Here is a 26,047-nt window from a genome sequence, read left to right on the forward strand (position 1 = left end):
CTCTCGACCACAGTACCGCTTTGGGCTTTCCACGGAGAGTGAGGTGGAAGCTGACACTCCTGGGCGTTCGCCCACATCTCTCCTCCCTGCACATCAGGCTGCAGCAGACACACGGTCTCCACTGGAGATGACCCTTCCTAACTCCCTGCAGCGAGGTGTGTCTGTGGGTCAGGGTTCACGGACGTGACTAGGAATCCAGTAAAGCCTGTCCTCAGCGAGTGTGCGCACTGAGGCCAGCCAGGTGACTGACCTGGGAACCCAGCACCACCGTGTGGAGCCAGGAAAAAGAAAAAAAAAAAAAAAAAAAGACAGATAGAGAACAACCCGAGAGAAGGGAAATCCAGGAATCATCCCAAGCAAAGCAGAGCAGGAAACGGGGCCCTGCCGACATGAAGGACTCTGGTGTGAGGCCCCGCGCTGGCCCCAGGGAGTGCTGCCCTCATGTCCACAGCCCTCTATAGGAGCTGTTTCCAAGCCAGCCACTGAGGATGTGACCACACGCAAATATTCCCGTCAGACAGGAATGTGCTCAGCGACAAAGTGTCTTCCCAACCCCCAGGTAACTGAACCACGAAACGAAAGCCACAACAGTGCTCGCTTCAGTAGCACACACGCTGAAATCAGAACGACGTGGAGAAGACTGGCGTGGCCCTGCATGAGAGTGACAAGCAGATTCATAAGGACAAAACAGAGGCCGCGGTCACGCCGGCACTGACAGGACCTTTGGCCCCTTTGAGGGACCAGGGTCAGTGTGAGCTCATGCTTATGAGCAGGTGGGTAAAGAGATAAAGACGTGTGGGTGCATGTGGCTGTGGACTCCACACCCACTCCCCAGCTCTATCCACTGAGAGGGCCTGGGAGTAAGCGCTCCTTGGCAGCCTAGGTCCCAGCTTACAGCACTATCCACCACGACGAACCAGGGTGCGTGAGTAGGTGACTGACCCAAGGCTGGGCCCGGAAGGTAACAGAACTGGAGCAGGGGTCCTGGCCCCAGCTCAAAGGGGCCCCACTAGACACCCCGGGGCAACTAGAACTTCAAGATAAGCAGTAACTATCGTTAGGTGAACAGAATGAATCAGATTATAATCGACAGAATAGCCCAGAAGCTCACGAGTCCACAGGGAGACAGATGAGTAAGAAAGGAACACGTGTCTTTCCAGAAGAAGGTGAGCTCATCGTGTGGAGTAGGAGTCACCACCACCTTAGTAATTGCGGTGACAATTTATTCGGGAGTCACCAGTGGAGGCTTTGTTGAAGAAGAGAAGATTCAGTCTCAAAGACCCCCTACCACTTTTCAGGCAGAGTGAGAGCAGGGCCTCAGTGTGGAGACACTGCGTAGACGTCACTTACTGAGTGACCAGGTGACAGCAGGTGGGCACCAGATGGGCGGCAGGAGAGCCTTCAAGCTGCGAAAGACACAGCATCCCTCGGAGACTCCCGCTACAAGAGTCTCACCGCCAGGGAACCCCGGATGAGCCCCGAGGGAGGGAGGTCACCGGGGACAAGGGAAGGTGGAGGGGCAGGCCACCCAAGCGCAGCTCCTGGCTGAGGGGACGGCCCTGACAGCCCGGAAGAGGAACCCTCTGCCTGCTGACCACCGCATTCGGAGACGAGAGCGGACTTGAGAGACCCCTGCCGCCGAGTGCCCGCTCGGCCCACGCTGGGCCCCATGGCTAGCCACCGTCCTGCCCCCAGGCCCACAAGGAGTTGCACTCAGGAGGGAAATGTCCACTGTCACCGTCCCTGCACCTCCCATGCTCGACGGCCCCTGCTCAGCACCGGACACTGGACACCAGGTGGGGGGGGGGCAAACAGCAAAAGGGGTGCAAAGCTTTCAGTCCCGCACCCTCCACAAGCTGCACCTGCCGGCAAACCCTGAGACGCCTCGCCTGGCCCGTCTCCGACCTCCCTGCAGGAGGGACACTAGGGGATGTCGGCAGCGAATGTGAGCACACGGCCCTGTCTCAACGGTGGGCTTCTCACGGCTGTGGACTCCTCCCCACCCGACACCAGTGGCTGTGGGAACGGAGGGTTGGGGACCCTGGGGACACCGTGCCTCACCTCCTCTAGACGTCTTCGGCCCCCTCCTCCTGCCCTCGCATTGGGCGCTCAGGCCGCTGCTCTGACACTGGGGCACCTCACCAGCGGCCGCACTCTGCCCTGCGGGTCTTCGCTTCCGTGCCTCCCCTCCGTCCCTTGCTCTCTGTCCATCTTCTGGCACAGAAACGCACGTGTTATTTCACGTCTTTTATGTCTGATGCACACAGTCTTGCCATTAAGTTCTTTCTAGAATTTTTAGGTGAGTCCCACGTAGCAAACAACACGACAGAGTCAAGCAGAAGTGTTAATGAAGAGAAAACTTGAATATATGTAAAGTAGCTGTGCCCTAATCTCCTCCAGAGCTGTCAGAGATTACGTGTGAAAGGAGTCAGAAGGAACTGACTTCTTCTATGGCTACCATAATCTCACAAAGTACAATCCAAGGTACATTTAAGCAATTCGCGTGCACTGAAAGAAAATTCAAACCGCACTCACCTGTACACGGCAGCCCGGAGCCCTCTGCTACATCTTGAAGCCTGTGGAGACACACAACACAGGAGCGTCATCCCACACGTGCTGACCACACAGAGCCCGTGTTCCCCCCACGTCCCCAGACCAGCAGCTTTGGCTTTGCCCAGTTACACCGGTCTGTTCATTTGCTTGCTTAAAACAACCCAGAGAAAAATAAGAATTGAGACAGTGAAGAACCGGGATCGACCAAAGACACACGGGCAGATCTCAGTGGCAGTCTGGTGTCACTGAGGCCCAGGGGCTGGTGGGCTGGAAGGGCGTGGGAGACAGGGGAGTGCACGGGGAGCGTGTGGGAGTTGTGGGGGCAGGCAGGGGACGTCCCATGTTATGAAGCCCAAGGAGACAGGAGGAAGGTCTGTGAAGGCCTACCATCTCGAGGGCAGTCCTACCAAGTGTTCAAGGAGCCAAAGCAAACCTACTCAAACAAACCCACTTGGAGAATCAATAAGACAGTATTTTCCAACTCTTTTTATGAAACTAACATCCACACACACCAGACCAGAACTGGAAGGAAAATCAGACTGACCTCACTGGTGGACATTAGTGTCCAAGTCACAGCACGTGGAGTCACCTGACCCAGCAGTGTCTGAGAAGGAGGTTCGTGCCTCACAAGCTAGGTTTACCCCAAAATACAAGGGGGCTTAATATGAGAAAAAGAAGCAATTTCACAAAAGACAAAAAAGGAGAAAAATGACAAGATCTTCCCAAAGATTACAGAAATCATTTGATAAAATTCATTATCCATTCATGACTTTAAAAAAACTCTTAGATGCCTGGGTGGCTTGCTCGGTTGAGCGTCCAACTTTGGCTCAGGTCATGATCTCATGGTTCGTGGGTTCGAGCCCCACGTCAGGCTCTGTGCTGACAGCTCAGAGCCTGGAGCTGTTTGGATTTCTTTGTCTCCCACTCTCTCTGCCCCTCCCCTGCTTGCGGGCGCTCGCTCTCTCTCTCTCTCTCTCTCTCTCTCTCTCTCTCTCTCAAAAATAAACATTAAAAAAACCCACCAAAAACCTTTTCACCAATTTAGAAGCTAATAAAAATTCTCTAATTTAAAAGAGACACAAACACGAATACGCACTCAAAGGCTTATGCCTGAATGTTCAAAGCAGCTTTATTCATAACAGCCCGCACTGGAAACAGCTACAGTGCCCATCAACGGGTGGTGGGAGTCGGAAAGTGCCCCATCCACACAGCTGGTACTTCTCAGCAACCAAAATGAACAAGGGGCGAAATCTGTGCTGCAGGAAAGAAGCCAGACACGAGGACCACACAGTGCGTGTCCCAGCGCACACACGATTCTAGAAAAGGCAGATTTGGGTGCCTGTGGACCGGCCGGCGGCAGGGACTGGTGGCTGGAAGGCTGAGGGGATGAACAGTCGGGGTTGGGACTGGGGTGCGGTCACAGATGCACCAAGGGACGCCAGCCACACCGAAGACTGTGGTGAGCTTCAGGCTGTGTAGATGACACCTCCACAAAAAGTGCATTTTACAATGAAGAAAACTGCCGTCAACGCCATCCCCAGTGATGAAACAGGAAACCGAAACGAAAACCAACTCTTACTACCTCGTAACAGGGATCTCCCCTACCTCACCCCCAAACGATCAATTCCAGGTGGATGAAGCCCACGTGTGAAAGCACAATTCAAAACGTGAGAAGATCCCGGGGAGGACATCATCTTGACCTCAGTGAGAAAAGGTTACCAAACAATCAGAAGGCGCTAACCACAGAGGGACTACCCTAAGAAGAGCAACTTTGTTAAAGAGAAGGGCAGCAGATAATCGAAAACCACAAGAGTGGAAGAGGCCACGGTGGACGAAAACACCCCCGTGGGTAAGACTACAGTCCAGACGGGGCTCGGCAAGGCTGGCCTGGAAACGAAGCGAGATGGGGCTGCCGCGTCCCCTCACCTGTGTCCCGTCTGTGACCGCTTTGGGACTGAGGACTCTCGACACCAGATGGCCCAAAAAGCTAAGGTATTTGCTGTCCAGTTCTTTACACAAGACATCTGCCAACATCGGCTCCGGACCGTACAAGGAACCACGGGCACTTCACAAAAGGGGAAATCCAAACAAGCATATTTTCAAATGTTCAGCTTCACTGGTAACCCAGAAAATGCAAGCTAAACTCAGTGAGGGTGTTACAGGCCCCCCACACCAGCGCACTCTTTTCCCTTGCATCTGCCACCCCCTGACTCCATCAAACTGCTCTTGACAAGATTCCAGTGACGAGGACGCTACCAACATAACCTGTATCCAAGATCACTGGTCACTGCCCCGACCGTGGTCTGGCCAACCCCTCCAGTCTGAGACCCGAGCCTCTCCCATGTGGCTCCCTGCCGTGGTGCACGGAGGCTGGCTGCACTGGTGCCAGAGCATTCCAGAAGGGCGTGGGTGGTGTGTCAGGCACACCGCGGACCCAGAGGCAGCCATGCTTGTGTGAAGAGGTCCTGCCTCCCTGTCCACTCACCTCGACCCGCCCCTCCAATCAGCCTCCTCCACCACGAACAGTCCTTCCCGTTAGGCCAGTGCCTCCGTCCCGGCCGCTCTGCTGCACACCGCTCCTCGATCCGGAGCACGCCCTCCCTCCGAGCCCCTGGGCACTGCTCAGTGGATACTTCCCCGCCCCGCCCTCCCCGTGTCACACCCACATCCTGCATTACTGTCCTTTAGGTGAGTGCATTGGGTTTCTTTTGCAATATGAAAGCAATACGCACATTTACTGAACGTGATTTGGAAAGTAAAGAATAATATTAAGGAAAAAAAAAACCCTACAACCCTAATCACCAAAAAGGAGCTGTCGTCCTTAGCGTGATGGTGTATTTCCCTCTGTGGGTTCACCCTTAAATACTTTTCACATGTATACACAGATCTCCATCTTTACTGAAAAGCCAACCTCGGACTACAATATGATGCATTACAATGCGGTTTTTATAACTAGTCAACCACGGGGGGTACCTTCCCGTGCCAGCACACACAGCAAGTGGGCTCCAGAGCTCAGGCCCTCGGGCCTCAGCCGCAGCTGAGTGAGGACAGCGTTATGTGGTGTGCCTTGCCCACAGATGCGGGGCACGATGGCGGCTCCGTGACCGTGGGGTCCCCGACGGAAGCACCCCCTCCGGCTGGTCCCAACTTCCCGTGCGGCTCGGACCCTCCTTAGGCCCACCTGCCCCGGGGACCCTTCAGGAGAAGGGACCAGCATCCACCCCCTTGTGCAAACACCCAGGGGTCATCCCTTCCTTTCGTTAACCACATCTTACAAGAATCTTAAAAATTTCCAATTATTTTTTTAAAGTATATTTATTTATTTTGCACTAGAGTGAGAACACACAAGCAGGGGAGGGCAGAGAGAGTGAGAGAGAGAATCCTAAGCAGGCTCCGAGATGTCAGCACAGGGCCGACGTGGGGCTCGATCCCACGAACCATGAGATCAGGACTTGAGCTGAAATCAAGAGTCAGATGCTCAACTGACTGAGCCCCCCAGGCGTCCCATCCACTTGCTTTTTCATTAGCTTTGCTAAGTTGTATTTTTCTAGATTACTCATCTATCTATCCCATAACCTTTATTAAACAGCTTTTAAGGAGAAATATTTGACAAAACAAACTGCACGTATTTTAAAGAGACAACTTGGTAAGTTTTGACGTTTGCCTGAAAACCACCACCACGACGGAGATGAGGACCCTCGCCCCAGAGACCACCGGTCTGCCCAACAACTGCACCGAGGGGGCGTGTTCTGGGCACTGTGTTTGTGGGTCACACAGCACAATTGTCTCCCTCATCCTGTTTCCAGGCTCGCTCACGTTGTCACATCAACAGCTCGTTCTCCTCCTGAGCAGCGTCCACTGAAATTTTGTTGGCCCACTCACCAGCAAATGGATGTTTGGGTTGTTTCCTGTGGGGCTGTGAGGACTAAGGCTGCTGTGAACACTCACGGCCACACCTCTGGGTGGACAGACGCTCTGGAGTAAATGCCCACCACGGGGAGCCACACACGGCTCTCTGACAACTTTCTAAGAAATCGCCAACCTGCTCCCCCCCGCCCCCCACCTCCAAGCTCCAGCTGCCCTGTGGGGGTCCTTCTGTCTTCTCTCCTTCCTCCCCACACCATCCTCTCCCCAGTCCTGCCCCTTCCTCCCTGAATGCCATGCCCTCTGAGCCCACGGCCATTCCCTGGACACTCCATGGCTCCCATCTGGATGGCAGACCCATCCAGAACAGGCCTTCCTACACCCAGTCTCATGGACAAGTTTAAGCAACGTGTAGAAAAGCCAATCAGACATGTCCTTCCTGCACGAAACCCCTGAAAGGGTCCAGACTCCTGATGAGCCATGCCAGCCCCATGTATATCAGGGCTCCCATCCACACTGGCCCCGTCCACATCAGGCTCTGTCCACATCAGGGCCATCCATTATCAGTGTCTGTCCAGGTCAGGCTCCATCCACGCTGGCCCCGTCCACGTCAGGCTCTGTCCACACCGGCCCCGTCCATTAACAACGTCTGTCCAGGTCAGGCTCCATCCACGGGCAGAGCCCGTCCGTGTCGGAGCGCTCGTCTGTGCCAGTGCCACCGGTGTGCACCATTCCTGCCAGCCCGGCCCCCCAACCCCAGGTCTAAAGCCAGCTGCTGTTCTAACTCCCACGCCGTCAGCATCTTCAGAGCCGTGCCCAGGCTGCTTCCCATGGCACTGTGAACCCCCAGGCAGGCTGAGGCTGCACCTCCCTGGGGGACGTCGTGTCCGGCAAGTGCCCGCCCCAGAGCTGCTGCTCAGGAAGTCAACACTGAGCAACCAACGAGAGAGATTTCTATCTTCACCTAAGCACTCTAGAAGTCCTGTTGTACTTACTTCTACACAAAAATCACCAAACTGCTGAACCTGCCCCACGTCCAACACCCTCGCCTCACAAGCCAGTCTGCTACGGTCTGGGATGTTTACGTGTAAGGCCGAGGGAAGCTGCCTCCACACGCCGTGCCCCATCTGATGGGCCTCTCTCTCCCACCGGCCAGAGGGCCCGAGTCAGCACGCAGCAGGTGCTTAAGAAAGAACCCTACTTTTTGCCACTTGGTCCACTGCAGCCTCTTGCCTGGGGCCTACCTCCCAGACCCCCGGCTCCTCACTGCTCTCCCTCCGACACCCAGCTAACTCACTCGCACACTGCTGCCCGCTCGCGGTGCAGTCCTGCTCACCAGTGGGGCCGTGGCACTGACAGCTGCCGAGCCAGCGCGCCCCGTGAGGGCGTCACCAGGTCCTCCAGCCGGGCCTGGAGGAGCCGCCAGCAGGGCTCTGCACGGGGGCCAAACACCCAGGATTTATCGCAACCTCCAGATAAACAGAACCAGATCACGGATGTTCCTCCCTGGGTCACTGAAATCAGGTCAAGATTACGAGAAAAAAGGAAACTTTAAATGTATTTCTACATGGCTACATACCACCATCAAAGCTTTTAAAAAAAGTAATGAAATAACAAAAGTGCTTTGAATTTAGACTCTCAAAAGGGTTTGTGACTCAAAGGATAGTGAAATCCCTGCTCCACCTTCTCCCCTAACTTGGACCCAACGCCCCACCTCCACCCCTGCCATCCCATCACCCCCAGGTCACCATGGTCTCAGCCCTGCAGAAAGCTGCACGGGGCTCCCTCCCCAGGCCTCGTCCTCGCTTCCCCACTCAGGGACACCGTGCCCCCCCGCCCCCCGGCTACTCCTCCTGCATCACTGGGTGCTCGGAGGATCACACAGTACCCCACTAACATGCGTTCGATGAATACCTGCTCAACGATACGGCAGACTGATGGTCATTTCTACTGGTGAGTTTACTCCCAATTTTTACTTCTTAAATTAAGAGTTTGTAAAAGTATCTGGGTGTAACTTAGTGACCTGACATACAGTCCAGGGTGGGATCCCAGGCACATGTCTTGAGCAGCACCAAGGCCCGCCCACATCAGTGACATCCACCGCAAGCGGACCGAGCTGCTCCCGGGCACCAGTCCCTGCGGCCGAGCCCACGCCAACCCTCACTTCCAGTCACGTCCCGCTGGCCCCCCACCTCCGTGTTTGTGCCTCCTGTTCCTCCAGCTCGACACTCCCGGACCCCAAATTCAGACGTCAACTCCCTATGCTCCACTGGGAAGGCCGGGCATTTCCACGCGGGTGCCAGCATCTCCAAGTTTCCTCTGCGTGTCCGCCATCCCTCCTGCACCTTCTGCCCACCTCACACCCGTGTGCAAGAGACAGGGGCAGCTGTACCCCTCACACTTACCCGATTTGGCCCCGCTGTCCAGGCATACCGTGCCACACTTGCCCACACGCAGCTCTCAGGGATCCCATGAAAACGCACCTGAGCACGTGGCTGTGGCACAGACTCTCCAAAGTGTTCCAGTGGCTCCAGTGGCCAGCGATGCCCAAGCTGCCTCACAGTCCACCGTGGCCACGATGGACCCTGCTAGGTCTAGAACATTCTAGGTGTGCTCCTTCTTCGTGGCCCTTGCACTTACTGTAGCTGCAACATTCTCTGTCATATGGCTACACGGGGCCCCTCATCTCTGTCAAGCCTCTCCTCAGATGTTACCCCCAGCAACACTGTTAGAGACCATCTTACTTAAAACTACATGCTATGTGGGTACACATCACAAATCTAAGACACTACCCTCGAATTTATAATTTACTTATTTTGTTACTACCCATCTCCCTATACTACGATGCCAGCCATGTGACTGGCAGTATTAAAAATTCAATGGAAGGGTTAATATGATAAAGCTGAGAAACCTTCTCCAAGAGCAGATAAAGACAGGAAATAGAAAAGAGCCAACATCCAAGCAACAGGTGTTTTAGAAAAAACAAAACCGAGCAATGGAGCTTCCAAATATACTTTAATATTTTATTATTTCATGATTTGGAAAAAATTATCCAAGTATTCCCCCTGCTGGAAGAACCATGAGGCTGCAAAGGCCTGAGTGCCAGGCACAGAGAATGAAAATGACCCATGTCTAACCAAGTCCTAGAATCTCGAGACATCAAGGGTACAAGAGAGGGCCCTGAAGGTTCTGGGAGGAGAGGAGGTCCCTCCCCACGACGGACTGGGAATCAGATAGCATTTTCATCAGCAACAGTGAACCCTACCAGTAAGAAAGCGATTCTTTCAGAGCACTGAGGAAAGTGCTCAAATGCTCAGCCGAAGCATGCGTACTGAGCCAACCAGGGTGCTCACACCTTATCACAGGCCTGGTGCTCATGGAGCTTCCGTTCCAGCTGGTGACGAGACGTGACAAACTCATCCGCAAAGAGAGATGAGCACCACTGAGAAAGTAGGTCAAGGCAGCGAAGCAGAGAACAGGTGGAGGGGCTGCTTTAGAAAGTGACCAGAGGAGAGCTGGTGCAGAGGGACATCTGACCTTGGGCCTGGAGGCAGGGGCCAGAGCAGCAGACACCCCACTGACGGGGCAAGGGATCCCCCAAAGCGTACTATGGCCACTTGGAAGCCGGCTGGCCCGGAGGATGAGGCATCCAGACAGGGCAGGGGGACGAGGACAGAGGAGCAAGGAGGACAAGGGCTCAGATGCAACCCTTGAGAATTTGGAACAGGAGACAGTAATGTCAGGCAATGTAGGGAAAAAGGAAGGGAGATTAGAAGCCAGCTGTATAACAGATCATGATACAATCACATCCATTTTAACTGCCAGATCCAACCCCTGGAGAAGACAAAAAACATGCCATGAGAGGGGCTGTGGGGCCCCAGGTTTTCTACCAACAGAGGCCGCTCAGCTACAGACACGCATCCCCCTCACGAGGAAGGCTGACTCAGGGCAGAAACGGGAGCCCAGGGAGCGAAGCAGGGAGCCAGGGGGGTCACCCCGAGCTCCTGACTGGGGATCCCCCGCTGGGTTTCAGAACCGTGTTGGGCCCAGGACTTCCTGTTGTGTCCAGTTCCCACTTCTGAACTGGCCAATCTACACCTGTGGTCCCACAACCTGTCCGCTGAGTGGGGGTCGCTGGGAAGGCGAACTGTGTCGCTTGGTCTGCAAGTGCCCGGAAGCGGCACCCAGCGGGTGACCCAGGGGATGAGACTCTGGAGTTCTGGGACTCAGGCAAGGTTTGGGACTCTGAGCCGGTGCTGCAGTGGGAGGAGACCCCGGGGAACCTCAGAAGAAGGGCAGGTGTGTTTGGCATTTGGGGGGGATATCAACATCAGAGGGCCGGGACTATAGCAGGCGGAATTCCAAGGTAGCCTCGAGAAGGCCCTGGCATACACATACCTCTTGCCTTACTAGCCCAGGCACTGCTGCAAAGGGATTTTTAAGGAGCAAATTAAGGTCCCAAATGAGCTGACCTTGAAACAGAGCAAGTATCTGCTGGCCAAGTAACATGGCCTTTCAAAGCGATGTTCTTCCCAGCTGGTGGCAGAAGATGAGGGACGAGTCCTACTTGCCTGGCACAGGGCAACTGGATCCGTCAAGCACTCACGGCCCTGGGGCGAGGAGCCGTGGGCCTCTAGGAGCTGAGGGCAGTCCCCAGCCGACAGCGAGCAGAACAGCAGGACCCCAGTGCCACAACCACAGGACATGGGTTCTCCAACAGCGGGCGGGCTCAGAAGACGACCTGAGTCCCAGATGAGAGCTGCAGCCCAGCCACCACGTTGATTTCGGCCTCTGAGGCCCTGAGCGGGGCGGGGGGGGAGCCACACTGCACGACACTTCCAACCCACGGAACTGTGACTAATGAGTTGGTGTCCTTTTAAGCCACTAATTCTGTGGCAATGTGCGATGCAGAATTACAAAATTAACGTCACGGTATTAAAAGAAACGGAATTAATAGCAGAAGACAGGGTCAGTTTCCCCAGCATGTAAAATACAGAGTGGCCACCAACCCCGGAAACATTTTCATTAGGCAACTATTCTCCCAACTGGGGCGACAAGGAACAGGTTAACAAACCAGCAGAAGAAGCTAGAGCCCCTTGGTGGGGACTGGATTGTGCCTACCCAAAATTCATGTGCTGAAACCCTACGCCCCCATCTCCAAATACGGAGCCCATGGGGCGATTCGGGTTAGGTTCCCAAGGGTGGGCCCTTACAAGAGACAGAAGAGGGCTCGCCGCCTCTCAGTCTCCACCGTGTGAGCACCCCACCCCATCTACGATGTTCTGTTGCAGCGGCTGAGCTGACTGAGCCCCTTCCTGGTTTCTGATGTGTCTTCTTCACCAGGCTGCCTTCAATAAAAGGCCGGGGGAAAAAACTGCCTCTAGCCAGCCGTGTCTCTACAGGAAGAAAGGCACTTGCTTTATGCAAGGCAAATGTTATTTGTCAGCAGAAGTCCTATTTCCACGAACAATTTCAAACACTTTCCACCCACTAAACCTTTTATGAAGTCTGCTAAAAAGTATGGAAGCCGGTAAGCAGGACTTGCCCCTGTGTGCCTGTGAAGAAGGGTTAACAGGGCCAAGGGCACCTCCCCATCAGAGACGGATGAGGTGGCCCGGAAGGACATGCCCTATCGCAAGACAGTGGGACTCTCTGGGGCGCCTGGGTGGCTCAGTTGGTTAAGTGGCCGACTTCAGCTCAGTTCATGATCTCATAGTTCCTGAGTTCAAGTCCCGTGTCGGGTTCTGTGCTGACGGCTCAGAGCCTGGAGCCTGCTTCGGATTCTGTATCTCCCTCTCTCTCTGCCCTTCCCCCACTCTCTCTCTCTCTCTCAAAAATAAATAAAACATTAAAAAAAATTTTTGTTTGAAGACAGTGGGACTCTCCCCTGGGTTCCTGTGCTGGGGCTCCACATCTCTCCTGGCACTGGGGACCGGGGCGCCAGAAGAACGGCCTGCAGCACTGACCCGAGTAACCACCGCTTGAACACATGTCCCCAAAGCCACGCGAAGCACTCACTCACTGCTCCTATGAAGTGATCTCCCAAATCTCGAGCCTGACTCGGCCTCTCCCTCGTTCCCTTTAGTTTACAGAGTACACAGGGACAACAGACAAAAGTGGAGGACACAAATAGTGAAGACTCAGAAAAATCCAGATGTAACAGGTGGCCTAGAAAAGTCAACCCTGTGGAGGGCAAGTGGGGAACCTGAAAAGACACCAAGGGACGTGCCACATGGGGAACCTGCCTCTGTCTGGTTCCGAAAAGGCATGACCCCCAGTGCCATGCAGGGAAGCTACCTGTCTGTTTCAGGAGGGGCATGACCTAAGTGTCACTCAGGGCACCTGCCTGTGTCTGGTTTAGGAAGGACATGACCCCCAGTGCCACTCTGGGAACCCAGTTATGTCTGGTTCAGGAGGCACGTGACCCGCTGTGCCACACCAGGAACCTGCCTGGGTCTGGTTAAGGGAAACACATGGAAGACGTTCTTGAGACAAGGGGGGAGACTTGAAAATGAACAGGAAATCGGCTAGTATGTGAAGTAAGAGCCCACTTCTCGGGTGTGACAATGATGTTGTGGTTGTCCTGTGACCTGTGTGCTCTAGACTACTTAAGGGACACGGTAGGTTGTCTATGGCTACTACTTTCAGATGATTCAATGACGATAAATATGTATTTAGAAAAAAGAGATGAGGCAAATATGGCAAAGCATGAATAACTGTTGGGTCGGAGCAGGGGTGTAAGACTGCTCAGTGCAGAATTCTTTCTGTTCTTCTCCACTGTGTTTTCTCTGAAATTAAAACTTGGGGGGGGGGGGAGTAAAATGAAATCACTTGAAACTTTAAAAAAAGGAAAGGCTACCCTTTCTCTGCTCCTGACTTCCTAGCTGTGACTGTGCCCTGTGCCTGCATGTTCATCAGGCAAATGGGGGGCGGGCGGGGGGATCAAACAGCAGTCCTAGGATGGCTCTGAGAACTAAACAGGTTCGCACACACCGTGCCTCGGGGACGGGACCACACACACCAGCCAGGGCTCGGCTGACATTCACCACAACACCCACTGCCTCCATGAAGCCCACAGTCAGTTAGCAGGGGCTTCAAAGAAGTATGCAGACAGCTTTCCACAGTTTGCATATTTCTTGCTAAACATCTGGAACTTGCTGTTCATGTAGCAAAGTCCAGCAAATATTGATTCATTTGCAAAATAATCCAATTAACCTCCACTCTCCAAATTCACCTAAATATTAGAAGTTCTCTTCAAAAAAAACAATCAACCCAACAGTTTTTAAGGACTGTATTTTCAAGTGAGTTTTAGTTCTTCTCAACAGACGCCGTTGCTTAATTCAACAGACAATTCTGAAAATGTGTCTAAGCAAGGCTCACACCCTAACTAACTCTCTCGTCATGTGTTAAGTGTTTCATTATAGCTCTTTGTCATTTTGGCCTTCAGATAATTCAGTTCTGTAGGGAGGAACATGCCACATCAGAAATGACAGTCCTATTATTTTTAAAGGTCTTCTTACAATTGAATTGATACACTATCACTTGTACAACAGTATCCTGTGGTTCCATTTTCTGAAGGACAAGGGATTGTGAAGCATTTTTGGACTATTAACAGCAAATACCAGAAGGGTAATAAGAAACTGTCCCCAAACCTCAACATATTTCAACAGTAAAAGAAAAATACGTTTTCAACTTCAAATTTGATTCTCACCACTAAGCAAATAGCTCCAAATGAATTAATAAATCCTGCCATTTAATAGATTAAAGAGTAACAGTATAGACCCAAACAACCCAAATAAGTCATTCCAGTCACTGGCCCAGGGCCCCGCCTCACACTGGCTGGGTGGGGCCTTGGCAGATCTAGAGAGCTGAGCACAGGTGACAGTTCCGTCCACGTAGGGCTCCTGGGACAAGTCCTGCATGGAGGCCTCCCATACGGGCCCCGGATGGTGTCCTTTCCAGCCCCATGCTACAGCCCAGCCCAGAGTGCCAGACAGAGGTACCCCAGAGCCACAGGTCCTAAGCACCGAGGACCTTGCATACAGGCTCCTGGAGCATGACTTCCTTACAAAGGTCAAATATCCAAAACATCTCAGGATCTGACTTCTTAAAAACTTCTTACAAAGGTCAGTTTACAATTTCTGGAGCAAAATCATTGCTAGGAATAAAATGACTCTTGGGAAACACTGAAATCATTGCACTTGAAGCTATCAATGAACTCCACACCACTTCACTTAATTTGAGCGCGGGGGTGGGGGTGGAGGGGGCGGGTCACGGTTTGCTACAGGTGTGTTACATTAGAAGTTAATTCCCAACAATCTTCCCTATTTATAAGTTATCTTCCCTCATGTGTAAGTTCCAGTGGTTTCAGTCATTATGGCGACAACAGAGGAACCGATACAATCAAAGAGACAGCCGGGCTGCCGCAACCTTGTACTTCAACGTGCTACCCGCTACACAAGTGTTAATCTACTTGGGTATTTCTCAGGTGCAGGCCCTAGATCAGCGGAACCCTGATGGCCACAGTGTGTGTCACCCCGCCTCCCAGTACACACGTGTTTCCTCTTGGGTGAGGGCTGGGCCTAGTGACTAGGCCCTAACAAAGAGAATGTGGCCAAACGGATGGGATGTCCCCGCTAAGATTAGGTCATCAAGATTGTGGCCTCCTTGCTCGCTCTCTTCTTCTATCACTGGCTCCCTCTGAGTTGCCCTGTGGAGAGCCCCATGTGGAAAGGAACTGACATCTTCAGCCAACAGCTGAGTGAGCAAGCCTGGAAGCAGATCCCGCAGTCAAACCTTCAGATGAAACCACGGTTCCAGCCAGCACCCTAAGTTCAGCCTTGTGAGACCCAGAGCCACAGGACTCAGCTAAGCTGCGCCCAGATTCCTGAACCACAGAAACTGTAAGATAATAGCTGATGTTGTTTAAAGGCACTATGTTTGGGGGTAATTTGTTGGACAGCAATATATAAATAATACAACCACACAGCACTATTGTACCTTTAAAAATCCCAAAATAGGAAAACAGAGCCTAACCAAACTTGAATGCTCAGTTTTGCAAGTCTTTTCCAAAACTTCACAAAACAAATTAAGTTTTTAAAAAAGTAAAGTGTGTATTAAAAAAAAAAATCAGAAGCGTTGAGTAGGAAGGTCCCAAGTATGGATACATTTGGCAAATAAAAGTTCCTAAGCTAGACCATTCAGGGACTCCATTTGGTTAAGATTCGGTCTTATGAAATGTCAATCTGAAAATCTCAACGGCAAATCTTAGGTTTTCTCCTAAGTAACCAAGCGGCAACGTTGTGGCACAAAATGAGACGCTGAAGTGACCAATTCAGGTGCCTCCCCTGGGAGTCCATACAGCTCAGAGTTTTAGACTTGTACCTCATCCTACTGTCCAACCTGTGGATAAGTTTGCAAACTTAACACAAGTTCTAAAAGTACTCCTGCCTTTCATCCATTCATTCACGCACTCACTTCATTCAATAGTCGTGCACTGCCGGCCAACCTCACGCCAGGGAACCAGTTCTGGCAGCTGAGCTGGACGAGGCCCTTGCCCTCCTGGCTCTTCATTCTCTTAAACTCCTCCAGCATTACCTTACTGGACACGCTCTGGAGTCATTACCCAATCAAAGAGCAGTACATAGAATACCCTTCTTTTTCATCAACACTTCCAAATTAAAGGAACACACGGGCAAATTTTAGACGAAAGTCTCATCCAAAGGTTTCAAAGAAGCAAAGACCCCCATTGCTAGGTCCTTTAATATTTTCCTTTCCTGGAGTGGAGAAGGTGCCTGACCCACTCACCTGACATGTCTGCTCACCTACTCCAACCTTCTTACCCTGGGCCCAGTGCCCCCCAAATATTTCCTTAAGCTTCCAACACTCCTTAAGGAACCCCACTCCTCCTGGAACTTCCTGGACACTAAAAACACACCTGGATGGAGGGTACACCCACCCAACCACTTGACCTCCAACAACGGAGGGCAGGGAAGCCAGGAGTGGTTGAAGGTGATGGACACTGACCACAAGGAAAGAAGAGCAGCCCTGCAGCAGGGGCTGGAAGAACAGGGTAGGAGACAGCTTCTTGGATCTGGGGAGTGGGCACTGGGGCATGGAGCCAGTGTGGACTAGGAGCTCCACTTGAACCCCTAGAAGGAAGAGGACAGACCCTAACCCTGCCTCACACCTGCCCCTGGGGCCCAGCAAGGCAGCATCTGCTGAAGGTCAGAAGGTCTGTGGGGCTGGCCCAGGTGCTCATAATATCGGGGGCCTCAGGGAGGTTTGCACTTGTGGGGCTCAGGTGAGCAGGGTCCCTGATGCCCCCAAGCCTTCACAGCCGTGGGTCCAGTTGAGTAGAATGGGCACATTAAAGGCACCTCTGGATCTTGCCCCAGGGGTCCAAACCCCTGGAGGGTTGGCTTAGGGTCCCAGCCTTCCTTTCTGCTCCTGGGATCTGGGTGCATCCCACTGACTTGTTCAGGAGTTCTGGCAGGGACCGGTCTCCAAGTTCCAGCTCTTATCAGTGTCCTGGCCCTCCCTGAGAGCCTCACTTCTTCATGGTCCCGCTCCAGCATCCAGATACCCCTAAATGACCTAGCTGGGGCCTGGTCATCCCCGGAGCCTGTCACATGGGATGAACCCTCCTCATGGCAGATCCCAGGGTCCTGGCCTCCCACTCAGAAGGGGCTGTCTCAGGGTCTCAGAAGTGCTCACAGGACTGTTCCAGCATGCCAGCCCTCTTTGGGACCAGTCTCGGTGTCCTGGCCCTCCTTAGTGACCCAGCCTCCTGTCCCAGCCCTCCCTAGGTCCTGCCAGATCCTGGGGGCTGGCCCCCCTCAGTGACCTGTCTCAGAGTCCAGCCATCTCTGGTTCCTGTCGGGTCTCAGGGTCACAATCCCCCTTAGTGACCCGAGCTGGCGTTGGACCCTCTTGGATGACCCATCCCAGGGTTTGACTCTCCTCGGTGACCTATCTCAGGGTCTAGCACTTCCTGGTCCCTGTATGGTGGGTCTGAGGTCTGGCCCTCTTCGGTGAGCCGTTCTGGGGTCTGGCCTTCCCCGCTGACCCGTCCCGGGATCCGGTCCTCCCTGGTCCCTCCCCGATGACCCGTCCTGGGGTCCGGCCACCTTCCCCGTGACCTGCCCGGGGTCCCGACCCCGTGGGTCGCGCCTGCACCCGGGGCCTGCCCAGCGGTGTCGGGGCTCCCGCGGGCCGGGCCAACAAGGGGCGCAGGGGCGCGGGCCGGGGTTCCGAGCCTCAGGGGCCCGCACACGGGCCGAGGCCGCGGCCTGAGGAACGGGCGCCTCGGGCCAGGCCAGGCGGGGTGCGGACTCACTGACCTGCCGTCTCGGCTGCGGGCGAGCGGGGCGCACGCGGGGGCAGCGCCGGGAGCGGGGGGGGGCGCCGCTCCCTCCGGGTCCCCCCCAAGAGCAGGAGAAAAAAACCCGTCCGGAGTTTAAAACAAAGAGGCGGAAATGCCCGAGCGGAGCCGAGCGGCGAGTCGGGGGCGCCGCACATGGAGCATGCGCGTTGCCCTCCCGGCTCCCACCCCGCAGCCGGGAGGGGGCGGGATCTGGAGGGGGCGGAGCCCGAGGGCGGGGCAGGGGCGTGGTCATAAGGCGCAGGCGCGTTCCGGCAGGGCTAGGCCGAGGGATCTGGTGAGGGGAGGGTGTCGGGGGCGGGGCCCTCAGCGGAGGCGGGGGCTCGTGAGGGCGTGGCCCGAGGGGGCGTGGACCAAGGGGGTGAGGTCTGCGGCAGGAGTCTTGCTGTACACTGGACTCAGCAGGCAGCTGACGCCGACTCCGGCTCCGGGACCTGACCGGGGTTTTCCTCTGGCGGAATTCGTCTCGTTCTTGCAATTCAGTCCTTCCTGGGACGTAGCAGCGAGAGCTCTCTGTGCACCAGGCAGGAGCCGGGGGCCGCACACGGACAGGGCCCTGCTTTCCGGGCCCCGGTCCAGTGGGCAGCAGGGCCGACCCTGAAACTCTGTGTGTCCACCCTTGCGCAGGCCCTGCCCTGGAGCGTGACGTCCACCCCTTCGTGCGGTCCACACCTTAGCGGGAGGGGGACAATAACAAGAAAAAGTAAATCTGATATAATGTGGGAGCCAGATAAACTGGTTGGGGGAGGCCGTGGATGTCTGGAGTGTTAGTTACAATAGGGTGGGTGGGCATGGAAGGGACAGAGGGAAGGAGCCATAGAAGCACAGAGTAGGAACATAGAGGTAAGTATCGGCCTTGCAAGTATCAGCAGGTGGGGTTCACAGGTAAGTTGTCCTGCCAGCACCAAGCTGCACAGTGGGGAGATTGAAGAGAGCCAGCATGGAAGCCAGAGGGAATGGGGCACGAGGAGGCAGGAGATGAGGTCGGAGGGAGAGGTCCCTGGGTGTTATGAGCAGAGGGGTGACGGCATGGTGCGGGCATTGTAAGCCTCCCTCTGGCTGTGCTGTGTCTGTCTGGCAGGAGCAGAGCAGGAGGCAAGTGGTGCCCTGGAGGGGAGGAAGTGTGAACTGCTGGGGGATCAGCCTGAGAAGAGGCAGGGATGGGTGGGGAACAACTGGAAGGGTGGGCAGCTGCTGACGGTCCGGGCAGCATGGTGGAGTGCACAAGGGTGGCGTCAAGAGTGTAGTTGTAAGGTGCATTGGCCCCCCAGTGGAGCCGCTGTGTAGTACGTGTAGTGTGAGTTTGCAGTGTGTGGAGATGGGTGAGCTGGTCAAAAGAGTGAGTGAGGGTTGGGGGGCTGAGCCCCCTGCCCACGTGGAAAAATCAGCAAGTCCAGGTGGATCCAGTAAGAAAGACTGAGACTGAGCCAGCTGGAGAGAAGGAGTGATGTCTGGTCAGCTGCTGAAAGGGGCAAAGGGGAGTGAGACCCTTCTGGGGCCTTGGCCTACGTACAGGTTACGTAGGGGTAAAAACTGGATTGTGGTGGGCTCAAGAGAGGAGGGTAAATATAGGCAACTTTTCCAGGTGGTTTGCTGTGGAGGAGCTTCTGGGACTAGAGGGCTGCTTCACATTTGGGCTGCAGCCTCAGTGGTACTGGGGGAGGCTGGCCACGCTGGAGAGAGGGAAGGCTGCCTGAGCCCAAGTCCTCACCTGGGGCCAGGGACCAGATCTGGAGATGGGGCTGTGGCGGCCCTCACGCTGCAGGAGGCAGCCCCAATGCAGGAGGTGGGGGGTCTGTGCACCATCTCATCCAGCTGCCTCTATTTTCCAGTGACACGGCAGCTAAGTTGGCCCAGACTGGAGTAGAGGCCTGGATGTCAAAAATGGGGACGACAGGCCGGGATCAGCTCTGGGTGGAGGGCACAGTGACCCTAGGAAGTCATTTGAGGGCCCTCTGACACCGTAGCCATCTGTCTGCAAAGGGGGGAGAGCCAGGAGCGTGTGCATGACGCATGGCCACTGGTCTCTCTCAAAGGATGCAGACCAGACATCTGGCCTGCCTGCTCTCTCCCGGGACCTTGTCAGCAACAACATCCCAGACCTTGACCCTGAACCCTGGGCTCTTGTATTCAACTGGCTGGCCACATCTCTACTGGGATATCTTTAGGGAGCTCAGGTTCTGATATCAGAGTATCAACTCCTGATCTTCCCCCAACGTTGCTACCCACCCCAGCCCCCATTGCAGAGGAGAGGGCTCCATCATGCCGGCTAAGCCAAGACAGTGGGGGTCTTTTCTTCCAACCCCAAAACTGCTGTCAGCAGACCCCTCAGAATCTGGCTATGGCTCTCCATCCCTACCCTGGCCCAAGTCCACTGATTCCTCCTGGATTAGTGCATGGCTTCCAGGCTAGTCTTTCTGCTTCTTTCCTTGCCCCCCGCCCAACCTATTCTCAACACAGAATAGTAACTGCCATAACACATTAGTCAAGGTATGTCTCTCCTGTGCTCAAAAGGGGTGTCACTCAGAACAAAAGCCCAAGAGCGGGTAGATTACAGGGGACCCAAGGAAACCTGGGAAGATGGAAATGTGTGCTGTGTTGATGGTGGTGATGAGTTTATGGGTGTATCCGTGGGTCAAAACTCATCGAAGTGTACAGGTTACGTATGTGTGGTTATACCCCGATAGAGCAGTAAAGAAAGAAGAAGCCAGAGACCATGGTACAAGCAGTGAGAGGAGGCTGCCCCCCAGCCCACTGCTCCCTCCTCCCTGGAAGGTGAGCTGTCCTCACTCCTATGCCACCCACCCATCCCTGGGCACTGGCCTGTTCTGCTCACCCACCCAGCTGTCCCTCCTCACCCCCCCTCCCCCACAGGCCATCCTCTCTGTTGGGTCACTCGATTTGCTTACAAACTCAGAGTGAGGCTGTCTCCTGATGGTGTACTTCTCTGCTTATCTTCACAGCACGACTTCTCCGAAGCGCTGTCTACACTCAGCCTCTCCATTTTCCCTTTCCATGTTCTCTCTTAAACCCTCAGACTTCTGTCCTGCCCCCACTCCAACAAAATGCTCTGTCCAGACACCCAAGACTTTGTGCAGCTGTACCAAGGGCCATTGTCATCTCCATCTCCAAGGGTCATCTCCGTGACCCCTGCGCTGCTCTCTCCTGAAACACTTTCCCTTTGCCTGGTTCTCCATTCATGCTCTGCCCCCTGACTAGCACCTTCTTGGCCCCTCTGCCATCCTCTTCTCCTCCTGGGCTCTTCCTGTCAGGCCTCCTCTCCTCTCCCTGAGGCTCCTCTCCTGGCCGGTGATCGCTCTGCCCCTGTTGGTTTTATTTTTTTTTTAATTTTTTTAATGTTTACCTATTTTTGAGAGAGAGACAGACAGACAGAGTGTGAGCAGGGGAGGGGCAGAGAGAGAGGGAGACACAGAATCTGAAGCAGGCTCCAGGCTCTGAGCTGTCGGCACAGAGCCCAACATGGGGCTTGAACTCGTGAACTGTGAGATCATGACCTGAGCTGAAGTCGCATGCTTAACCGACTGAGCCACCAGGCGCCCCACTCCATCCATGGTTTTAAGCTCAGTCCAGATGGTGGCTGCCCTCCAATGTTTATGCACTATGTGTCCCTCCAGTGGACAGCAGACATCATTCCCACCAGGTTCAGGACACAACTCTGGGCCTTCCCGGGTGACCCGCTTCCCTCCATTTTCCTCTCTCATAGCCACTCTACCTTTTCTGTTACTGGGGCACAAACATTTGGACTCATTCCTGATGACTCTCTTTCTCTGTTTTCCCACATCCAAGTCCTGGGGAAGTCCTGTTGGCTCTGTCTTCAAATATACCTTAATCCAGCCATGGCTTCCACAGCTGCCGCCATGGCCTGAACCCACCTATCCTGTCTGGGTTGGTTCCACAGCCTCTGTGCCCGCCCCCAGTCTGTGCTGAACAGAGCAGCCAATAAGCTGATCCTTCAATGCCTAAGTCAGAGGGTGCCAGGCCTCTGCTTAGCAGCCCAGTGGATGCTCTGAGCCTCCAAGGTCTTGCGTTGGGCCCAAGCCCTGCCTTGACTCTGGCCCGGCCCTGGCTGCTCTCCCCAACTCACTTCTTCAAACCACATGGCTCTCCTGGACACGCTAGGCCCTCCCATCTCAAGGCCTGGCAGAGCCGTTCCTAGACCTGGATGGCCCATCCTTGGTGCCCGTGGGGCTCCTTCCTCCCTCAGGCCTATGGTCAGACATCACCTGAGGCCTCTCCTGACCAGTCTGGTGACAAAGCCTCACCATTTGATAACTCACATTATTAAACGGTGCCAATATATAATAGCAAGACCCTCACACGTTGCCATTGGAAACCGTGGGGAGATTGACGATAACCTGCAAAACTACGTGGGCATCTATCCTTTGGCCCAGCAATCCCCAAGTAGGAATTTATCCCAAAGATAAATTGGGAAAACTGGTAAAACACTGGCAAAAATGCAAAAAAAAAATTTTTTTTTGAAGCATGAACAAGGCTACTAATTGAGGCATAATTTGTAATAGAAAAAACGAGCCAGTCCACATGGTACCACATGTGGTAATTAAACAATCGAGTCTGCACCCCGTGGGTCCCGCGGCTGCAAACAGAGAGGCAAATACCCATCTATGCTGTCACGGGGTTGCCATGAGCGACGAGAGCCAGACCACATTGTTGAGATAAGCAGTGTGGACAGAGGGTGTGCAGAGTGCTGCCACTTGCCCAGTAAATGGGGATTATTGCTTGTTTTCTATGTGCTTGCCCGTGTTAAAATCCTTGTGGGTTGCCGCAGGCTGGTGGCAGTAGCAGGACTTCTGCGTCTCTCTGAATCCCCTCGTAAAACAGAGAGGGATAAAACCACAAAAGAAACGGGGCGTCTTGGTAGCTCAGTTGGCTCAACACCCGACTTGAGCTCAGGTCATGATCTCATGGTTCGTGAGTTCGAGCCCTGTGGGTTCTGTGCTGACAGCTCGGAGCCTGGAGCTGCTTCGGATTCTGTGTCTCCTCTCTCTGCCCCATCCTCCACTCATGCTCTATCTCTGCCTCTCAAAAATGAATAAGCATTAACATTTTTTTTTAAAAACCCCAACAAAACAACAATCAGGTGGGCTGCAATGACCTCAAAGCACACACACAAATAAAGACATCATTCTACACAAACAGATACCCATTCATTTCCAATGTACATGAAAAATTTCCTAAGTATATCATACTTACACAAAATGTCATACCACATAATACACAGAAAACTGAGATACTAATTTCAACCATACAGAGAAAAAGGTTAGACACCCATCTCACAAATAAACACTCATGTCTCCCCCTTTTCTCCACCCCCCCAATACTTTCCACCTCAGAACACCATGCTAAAAGATTCATCATGCCATATCCTCAAACAAAAAATTAGGTCCTCGTAGAGGCGTTTTTGAAGGGTAGATCCTATTGGGAGGCAGTTATCCATGAATATCTCATGTTTCTGTTTCTGCATGGTCCAGGTCGTCAGAGCAAAGTCATTTAGAGCCTAATTAGGAATGTCTGTCTCAGAGACATTCCAATATAGTCAGGAAAAATACCCATCCTTCCCCTCCCTGGAGAAGATTTGCTCATATTCCAGTGCGAAGAGAAGGTCTCTCTCTGGAACGCAGGGTGGGGAGGGTCACAGTAGTCCTGTCTAAGATAAGGGTTTCCTATTTCAGGGTTCCTCTGAAACGTACCCCACTGCAGTACATGCCACCTGTCTGCCCATGGAGATAAGACCCGAGGAGCCAACACAAGGCATTGCCCTTCACCTCTGACCTGGGTCCCGTGCTTCCTGCATACACACATACGTGACCTGTGGTAGGCTACCTTGTTAGCTTACAAGTAGAGCAAAATCTCAGACCCAGCACAATTTCTGATTTAACACATGCTCATTTTATGCCACACACACACACACCCTTCACATAATACACACCAAAGAATTAGATGCCTGTTTTTCCCACCCATTCAGACAGAAAAAAACAGATACGCATTTCACACCATTACGTATACGTGCGAGAGACCCATCTTGCACCGCACGTACCAAAAACCATACAGTCTTACATAACGCACCACGAACACACACTATCATACCATCCCGTACCAGACACACAAAACAGGTGCAGTCAGGCCATGTGCAACATTAGATCCTTATTTCTCTCGTATACATACTAGACGCCACTTCACACCATGCACGTACAGAACAACTGGCCACCTCACAGTGTGTGCATATGCACCTGTGAGAACTCTGATCCCCCCTCTTCTTTAGCTGGCTGAACAGGTCTGAGCAGCACGAAAAAAATGGACCCCAGAGTCCTCCTTGGGAGGGGCTGGCCAGCTGGGGCGGAGGATACTTGTCATGACTTTGAGATGTAATGAGCCTCCCAGGCTGACTTCCCTGGACTGTGGCATAGAGACAGAGGGCAGATTAGGGGAGGCAACCCCAAGGGCTTTGCTGGTGAGAGCCAACTGGAGTGCAGACCACAGCGACCAGAGGTGTTGTTCATTTAACTAAACAGGTACACATTCCAGTGCAGATTTGTGAACTGTTTTCAGATCGACTCCCCGATTGGCCTCCCAGAAGGATAAGGACTAGGGCACGCAGTCCTTTTTGAGGCAGCCTGCGAATCCAGATTCTGATTTGCGTGCTTGCTCAGTTCCCTGCTGTGGGGCAGTGTTGGTGTGTGTGGGCTTTCAGCAGCCTTGAACTCGGGGAAAGCAGCACGGAGTGGACGAAGGTGTGGGTGCTGGGAAGGGAGGGTGTGCTTCTGGAATCAGACAGGCCAGAGGCTGTTGTCCAGGATGTGCGTTGCAGGGTGGGGTCAGGGGAGTGGGCCGCCCTGTGGAGAACCTGCTAGACAGGCCAGAAGGTCACCCACCCCACACACTTCTATTTTCTCCTGCAGCTGTGTGCTAGCTGTATCCTGTTCCAGGGATTTGGGCGTGGACATACCAGCTCCTGCCCTCAAATAGTTGACATTCTCTTGAGAGGAGCAGATAAAAGACAAGTAAAGACCAAACAAACAGGATGGGCTGTGGCCATCTCATCAGATAAGGTGAGATTTCTTCCCTGATACTGTCAGTGGAGAAGGCGTTGCCTCTACTCTATTCTTGGCAAAGGGACCGCTCTCGATCGCTTAATTGTGAACAAGACACTATTTAGGGAAGACACGGGTAGCCTGAAGAAGTCTTGACTAGTGCTATTTTGGGTTGCTGATGGGAGTCTGTATTTGGTTAAGAAAAAAGGAGATAAAAAACTGAAACACATTTAGTCATAATTGTGTGTTGAGTGTTATTTCAAACAAGTCTTTAAAGGTCACGTCCGAAGGAAGACGCCAGGTGGAGATCACTAAAGGGCCTCTTCAAGACGCGGTGGTCCCAAAGGTGTGCGGATGTGTTCTGGGCTCAGGAAGACACTTCTGTGGATGGTGCTATACCTGGATTCAAAATCTGAAAAGCTTAGATGCTATGTTGGAGATAGTTGTCCATAATTTCAATAAAATGTGAGAGTGGAAAGAGTTGTTGCCAAACAAATGTGCTTTCCACCCTATGTGAGTTTTTATTTTATTTTATTTTTCATGTTATTTATTTGAGAGAGAGTTTGCGCGTGTGTGAGCAAGGGAGGGGCAGAGAGAGAGGGAGACAGAGGATCCGAAGCAGGCTCCGAGCTGACAGCAGAGAGCCCTATTCAGGGCTTGAACTCACAAACCGTGAAACAATGACCTGAGCCAAAGTTGGACGCTTAACCAACTGAGCCACCCAGGTGCCCTATGTGAGTTTTTAAAATTAAACCTATTTTGAGATAATTATAGATTTAAACGCAGTTGTAGGATATAATAAAGAGATTCCTTGTACCCTTTGCCCAGTTTCTCCAAAGATAACATCTTCAAAACACAACTGTATGATATCACAACCCTGATACCAACATCGATGAATCACAATCTTAGATTTCTCCAGTTCTGCTTACACTCATATGTGTGTACTTAGCTTCACGTGCTTGTTTCACACATATTGGTTCCTGTATCCACTGCCACAGCCAAGGTAGAGATTTCCATCACCGGCAGGACCCTGTCTCCCACTTGCCCCCTCATGCCTAAAACCACTAATCTTCTCTCCACTTCTAAAATGTTATCTTTTCAAAAATGTTAACAAATGGAATTGTGAAAATTAATAAAGGGAAAGTTCACTAAAATGGAATAGGGAGTTTCCACAAGT

The 26,047-nt window shown here is 53.2% G+C and overlaps 1 protein-coding gene and 1 long non-coding RNA gene across 6 annotated transcripts in view; one reads left to right on the plus strand and one right to left on the minus strand.

The window, feature by feature from the left end:
* PCGF3 (polycomb group ring finger 3) overlaps positions 1 to 17,964 on the minus strand; it is a 55,534-nt gene extending 37,570 nt beyond the window's left edge. For 2 of the 5 annotated variants that reach the window (XR_008296476.1, XM_027061651.2), the window contains exons 1-3: positions 17,760 to 17,960; positions 2,536 to 2,576; positions 2,062 to 2,214 (exon numbers count right to left, since the gene is read on the minus strand). The gene's annotated coding sequence lies outside the window, so the exon portion shown is untranslated. Of the gene's footprint in view, positions 1 to 2,061; positions 2,215 to 2,535; positions 2,577 to 17,759 lie in introns of all 5 variants that reach the window. The other 3 variants (XM_027061715.2, XM_027061780.2, XM_027061832.2) reach the window with 3 other exon arrangements.
* Positions 16,937 to 25,103, plus strand: LOC128314605 (uncharacterized). Its single transcript, XR_008296477.1, has 2 exons — positions 16,937 to 17,424; positions 24,739 to 25,103. It is a non-coding gene; the product is annotated as an uncharacterized LOC128314605 (long non-coding RNA).
* The last annotated feature ends 944 nt before the right edge of the window (positions 25,104 to 26,047 follow it).

This window comes from Acinonyx jubatus, chromosome B1, assembly GCF_027475565.1.
Source record: "Acinonyx jubatus isolate Ajub_Pintada_27869175 chromosome B1, VMU_Ajub_asm_v1.0, whole genome shotgun sequence".
Taxonomy (NCBI): domain Eukaryota; kingdom Metazoa; phylum Chordata; class Mammalia; order Carnivora; family Felidae; genus Acinonyx; species Acinonyx jubatus.